The sequence below is a fragment of the Fukomys damarensis genome, unplaced genomic scaffold, assembly GCF_012274545.1.
Source record: "Fukomys damarensis isolate Sample0158 unplaced genomic scaffold, DMR_v1.0_HiC HiC_scaffold_18, whole genome shotgun sequence".
Taxonomy (NCBI): domain Eukaryota; kingdom Metazoa; phylum Chordata; class Mammalia; order Rodentia; family Bathyergidae; genus Fukomys; species Fukomys damarensis.
This window is the reverse complement of record NW_022900930.1, coordinates 11,057,915-11,063,924: the sequence shown is the minus strand read 5'-3', so window position 1 is coordinate 11,063,924 and position 6,010 is coordinate 11,057,915.

The window sequence follows — 6,010 nt, the reverse complement described above, 5'->3', positions numbered from 1 at the left end:
TGCGCAGCGACGCCTGACACGGCCGGCAGAGACGAGAAGAGCTGGCCGCAGACCGCAGCCGCAGGCGCTGCGCAGGTACCTCCGTCACCGCTACGTCACTCCAGCTGCGGTGCGTGGGCAGCTGTGAGTGGCTGCTTCTAGGGGCGGGGCCATGGGAGCCGAGTGAAACTAAAAATGTGTGGGTGGGGCCGAGGGCTGGAAGCTGGCTCACTTGTGTCCTGGGCCAGGGGTCTAGTCTGGGGTCTTGAAAGCTAAGTGCGAAGATGTTGCGGTGTGAGAGGCAGGGATCATCGGGACGCCAACTCTAAGAAGTATAGTTAAGGGTCGGGGATTTAGCTCAGTTCCGCTGCCTGTCTCGCAAGCTCAAGGTCCTGAGTTCTATCCCTGGTACCAAAAAAAAAAAAAAAAAAGTATCGTTACGTAACGTATCGTTAAGTAATGTATATATTTCGTTGGCGCATATATTTATAATTTTTTTTTTCTTCCCGGTACTGGAGGTCGAACTCAGGACCTCGCGTTTGCAAGGCAGTTGCGGCACTGCATTTTCAGCCCTTATATTTCAATAATCTTAATGACTTGCCCGAGAGAAATTATCATCCTTTGTTCAACCTTTCTTTTGGGGGAATACTGGGGATTGAACTCAGAAGCTTGCATTTGCAAGGCAGGCACGGTGCCTCTGAGCTACATCCGTGAGCACTGTTCAACTATTTTTGTTCAGGGACTAACCTAGGCCCCTGGCACGTGGTATTCGGTTCCTGTTTGTTAAATAGTGATACAGAGAAGATTCAGGCAAATGGTAGCAAGGAAATATATTGTGTGAGAGCCCAAAACCTTTACATATTTCTTTTCCTGGAAGCTATGACAAGTACAAAATAGCAAGAGGAAAAAATATGAACCTAAATAAGAACCATCCAGTGAAAACAACTCTCTGAGCTCTGAGAGGCCTGGATTTCTTTCATGCACTCATTCATTGTTGCATGCCTGATGTGCTTCAGGCACCTGTCAGGCCCGGAGGATACATACAAGGCGTCTCTACTCGGGGAGCTGACATTGATGAAGTATAGGACAAATGATATACGAGTTAGACAATATCCTGGATATTGACAAATGTATTTATGAAAATGCTGTATAATAGGGTAATCCAGTAAAGACTCAGTTAAATTCTGGAAGGGCCTCTCTGAGGAAGTGATTTTTTTTTTGTTGGTTGGTTTTGGTTTTGGTTTGTTTTGTTGTTTTTTTGAGACAGGGTCTCACTATGTAGTTGAGACTGACCTGGAACTCACTATGTAGCCCAGGCTGGTCTCGAACTCACAGGGATCCTCCTGCCTTGAGGCTGGTATTACAGGTGTGAGTCACCACGTGCAGCCTGAGGAAGTGATTTTGAAGCAAGAGACCTGAATGATGAGAAAGCAGCAGCAGGTAGAGAAATCAGAGAGCACTGGCTTTGTGTTTTGAAGAAGTCATTCATTAACTTGGTCAGTACCCGTATTTATGGAGCACCTACCATCACCCAGCAGTACCTCCCAGGTGCTGTGCTAGACACTGGGGATACAACCATGATTAAAACAAAATTTGAGGGATAGAAAAGACGAAGGCCAGTATAACTAAAGCAAACTACATCAGTGGAGGAGGAATATAACCAGAGGAACCTCCAGGATTAGAACTCCATAAATACAATTCTCTCAACGTTTAAGTTTGAAGTCACTGTTCGGCATCCAGGCACTGATGTTGGATACATACTGGTGGGAAATTTGGTTTTTTCCATAGATTAATTTCTGCCTCTATAGAAGTTTTATGTACGAGAGTCATGTCGCCCTTAGCTGCGCTACTGTCTTGCCATCCAAGACATCACACAGTCACAAATCATTGAGACCTCCACTGTAACCATTGGTGTGGGGAGTTGTTTCGTTCTGGCAAATCAACTGCTGGCTCTTCAGACAAGCCACTGTGGATTAATAGGCAGACTCGGACTTTTAATATGAAAAGCCAGCTTATGAATTTGTAGCTCACTCAGGGTGGTCTCCATCAATATGCACCTGAAGTACAAAGCTAAGATACATTTGGGAGTTACATTCAAAATACAAAGCCAAGTCAGTCCTGGTGGCGCACGCCTGTAATCCCAGCATTCAGGAGTCTGAGGCAGGAGGATCACCGTGAGTTCTAGGTCAGCCCCATCTACACAGTGAGTTTGAGGCCACATAGCAACACTCTGTCTCAAAAAAAAAAACAGAAATATGAAGACAATGTTTAATGCCACAAAATGAAATACATAGAGAGGGAAATTAAACAGCAGAGAAGGCCCAGGTTCAAATTATTGGGACACTAATGTTTGCACATTGAGTAGAAGATCTTAAAAAGAATCTGAAATGTGACATCATATGAAAAACTAAAAAAAAATAAAAAATAAAAATATAAAAAAAATTTTTTAAAGCCAGATGAATAGTGATACGGTAGTGGATAGAAAGAGAAAGTGGTCAACAGTGGCACTGGTGCTGAAAGATTGAAGGAAAAAAGTGACCTTTGGTTTCTGCACTGTAGAGGTCAGTCATTACCTTAAAGGAAAAATGTTGAGATCCCGTTGTGTACCATTGTACACAGGGATGAACAGATGTGAGAAGTTGTACTAATTTACATTCTAGTGGGAAAGAGACCCAATAATATCAGAACATAAATGAGTGCCTTGAAAAAGAAATTAGGCGATACAATAAGGAAGATATCCTGGAAAGATTCTCTGAAAATCCATAGTTAGAGATGAGATCTAAATGATAAGTTCCTGGGTTCAATAGCTGGTACCAAAAAGAAAAAAAAAAAGATAAAAGATGAAATTATGTCTCGGATTTGCTTCAAAATAACATGAGGAAAGAAATAATACAGGGGTGAGCGGAAGTGGATAGGAAGCATAAACACTGGCTATATGTTGAGAATTGAAAATAGCTAACTGTACATCGAAGTTCATTATACTATTCTGACTGCTTTAATGTACACTATTTAAATTTTTGTACAATTTAAAATTTAAAACTTCTCTAAGTTTTTTTCTCTGTTTGATCTTTAAGAGTTTGTAATTCCTGGTTTACAAATTGTGGAAAGGATAAAAATAAGATAAATCTTAAAGCGCCAGGCATATATATAGCAGTTTCGTTGAAATTGTAAAAGGTAGCATGGATTCACTTTATGTAACAATATTTAGAGAATATTAAAAGGTTATAACATCAGTGTTCAGTATTCACTTCGAAAACTGCTTTAAATAACCTCACATTCTTTTTTTTCAGAGAATGGTTTTCAAACTTCAGTTTGTACAGCAGTTGTTTGAAGTGCATGTAGTTCTGCTCCCAAAAGTTCTAATTCGGAAGAGCTGGAGTGGGACCCAATAACCTAAGAAGCACCCTCACAAATTCGGTTGTCTTTGAAATACAACATTGGGAAAACACAGTTTTAAGGTCTCAAGTTACTGGTCCCTAGACAGCATCTCAGAATGGTGTTTCAATGCTAGAAACATGGTGAATCTCCTGGGAGAGATGAAGGAACACAATCTCCTAGGATTCTGTGACCATGGAAGCAAAAGACCATATGGAACCTTCTCACAAAATAAACAATTCCAGTGGCCCACTAATGCCATCAAGGACAGTTCTAGAGCCCAAAAGAGGAAATTAGTAACTACCACCTAACCTCCTGGGTTTGTGGAAGCCATACCTTAAAAATCCTCAAATATGATCTTTCCTTGGGAGCCATGCTACAATACTTGGGATATGAACCTATCCCTGTGTACCACCAATCATCACTACTGATCAGCTGTCTCTCATCACTGATCAACCATGTCCCCCAACCATCCCTCCTTTCAAAGATGGAGTACTATGGCACAAAACAAGAACAGGTATCGTGGTGGCATTTAGAAAGGAATCATTTACTTTTCCAGGAATTCTACTGTCTTAAGTTTTGTGTTGCTGTAACAGAATGCCACAAACTGGGTAATTTATAAAAGAACAAAGATTTCAGAGTTTCAAAGCTGGAAGTTAAGATGACAGGGCTGCAACGCTGCATCATAATGTGGCCGGACATTACTGCAAAAGAACAAGAAAGATGAAACTTCTAATCTCAAACCTGAATCTACTCAGTAGGGTGGACCTCTCGTGACCTACCTCCCTGTGGCCCCAACTCCACATGCTTTGAGGGAACACACTCAAATCACAGTATCTCCCCACTGTTTGTTCATCTGGGGAGATGGATATGTATAAACCTCAGCCGCGGTGGTTTACAGGAGGGAGCAGGTAGTTCACAGATTGTCTAAACGCATTTCCATGGCCTACATACAAATGCACTTGGTTTTTGCCTCCACCATCCTTAAGTGAAAACACATTGCATTCATGGCACAGCAAAGTGGTAGTAGAACTTTTTAAACTAACTTGAATAGGAAAAAGTTTTTTTCCTCTCAAGATACTCATATTTATTTGAGCCTCAAGTAGTGATCTGGTTTTTTAAAAACTAATTCAACCCTGAAATCAGTGGTTCCCAAGAGCTGTGTTTTTTAAAGCATGCTGGGAACATGATTTCTAAGCATTCATCATCAAAGACTTATATGCCAGTTTACCTAAATCTCATGAGAGCCTTAAAAATTCAAATCTTTTGTCACTCATCTCCACGTTGAAAATCCTTTGAAAATTTTTCATTGCTCAGAGAAAAATATCTCCCTAAATAGGATCCACACCAACCCTGCGCAATCCTACTGGCCCTCCTTCTCTAAAACACAAAGCTCCTTGATTCATTTGTTGCCAAAATTCACTCCTCAAAACACACCACCCAAACTCAAGATGGCTTTTTCTCCTAGTTCCATATTCGTATCTCTTCTATTTATCCCTCTGTTGTCTCTTGGAGAAATGTTGCAGGGCTGATCCAAATCAAAAGGCCTTCATAGGACTATATATACACCCATCTTTCCTGCAGTAGAAATGGATAAAACCTCTCTATCCTCTTAAATTCAATAGTTCATACTGTGAATTAAGCACAGAAAATACACATTACAAAAAAAAAAAAAGTTTATTTTGTGTGCATGAGACTTCATAGTAAAGAGAAACCCGAAGGAAAGGTTAGGCCTGACAGCATCTTTAACAAAGGTCAGTGCTCAGCGGAAAAGTGATTAGATAAAGGGAGTTTATTCTAGGGGCAGTAAATTGTGCTAAAAGAAATATATGAAGAAAGCTAATGAAAGAGAAAAGTAGTATTTATGCACATTGAGATTAACATTGTTAGCGATGATGAACATTCTACTCTTCCTAGTCAGAAAAACAGAAATGTTTACAAATGGGAAGATTTGTCTTACAATTCTTTGTTTAACAAATACAAGTTTATCTTACCTTTACAATGGGAAACTTACACTATCCTGTTCTGCTTTTGGACAAAGTGGGTAAAAGCAGAGTTCCTCCTATAACTTCAGTTTCGTAATGTCTTGCGGCTCAAAATAATCTTTTGTCAAAATGGCATGTGTTGGAGTGGCATATTGATGCCCCTTACTAGCAATTATTATTGTTGCAATTTTACACTTTTTCCTCCCTCACCCTCTCTAGCCTGCAAGCAACTGAGTACAGAAATTTCACCTGGCTTTGATCACCCCAGTGCCTCCCATTTCCCAACAAGTAGTTCAATAAGTATTTGTTAGGCGCCTAAATAACCAGGTTGCATTTCTGCTTCTTTCGTTTACTATCATGAAGAGGGCGGACTCTTGATCCCAGGGGACTGCATTTGTTTTACCCACCCTTTACTGGGCCCTGCACTTCCTGTCGGTGGAAAAGTCCTCACCAGAGCCCTAATCCTGTGTAGGAAAACGAAGAGCCGATCGGAGACCACCCAACCTCACTTCTCACTTATTACAAGGCTGAGGGTCAAACAGGTGAGCTTTAAAGAACGTAAAGTCATCCCCCAAAGACTCCGCGCCCGCCTTCAAAGGACAGCCGCTCCCCGCGCTGCCTTCTCCGAGAACGTGGGAGGATGCAGGATCCGGCACCCAGCTTCCGCCTGA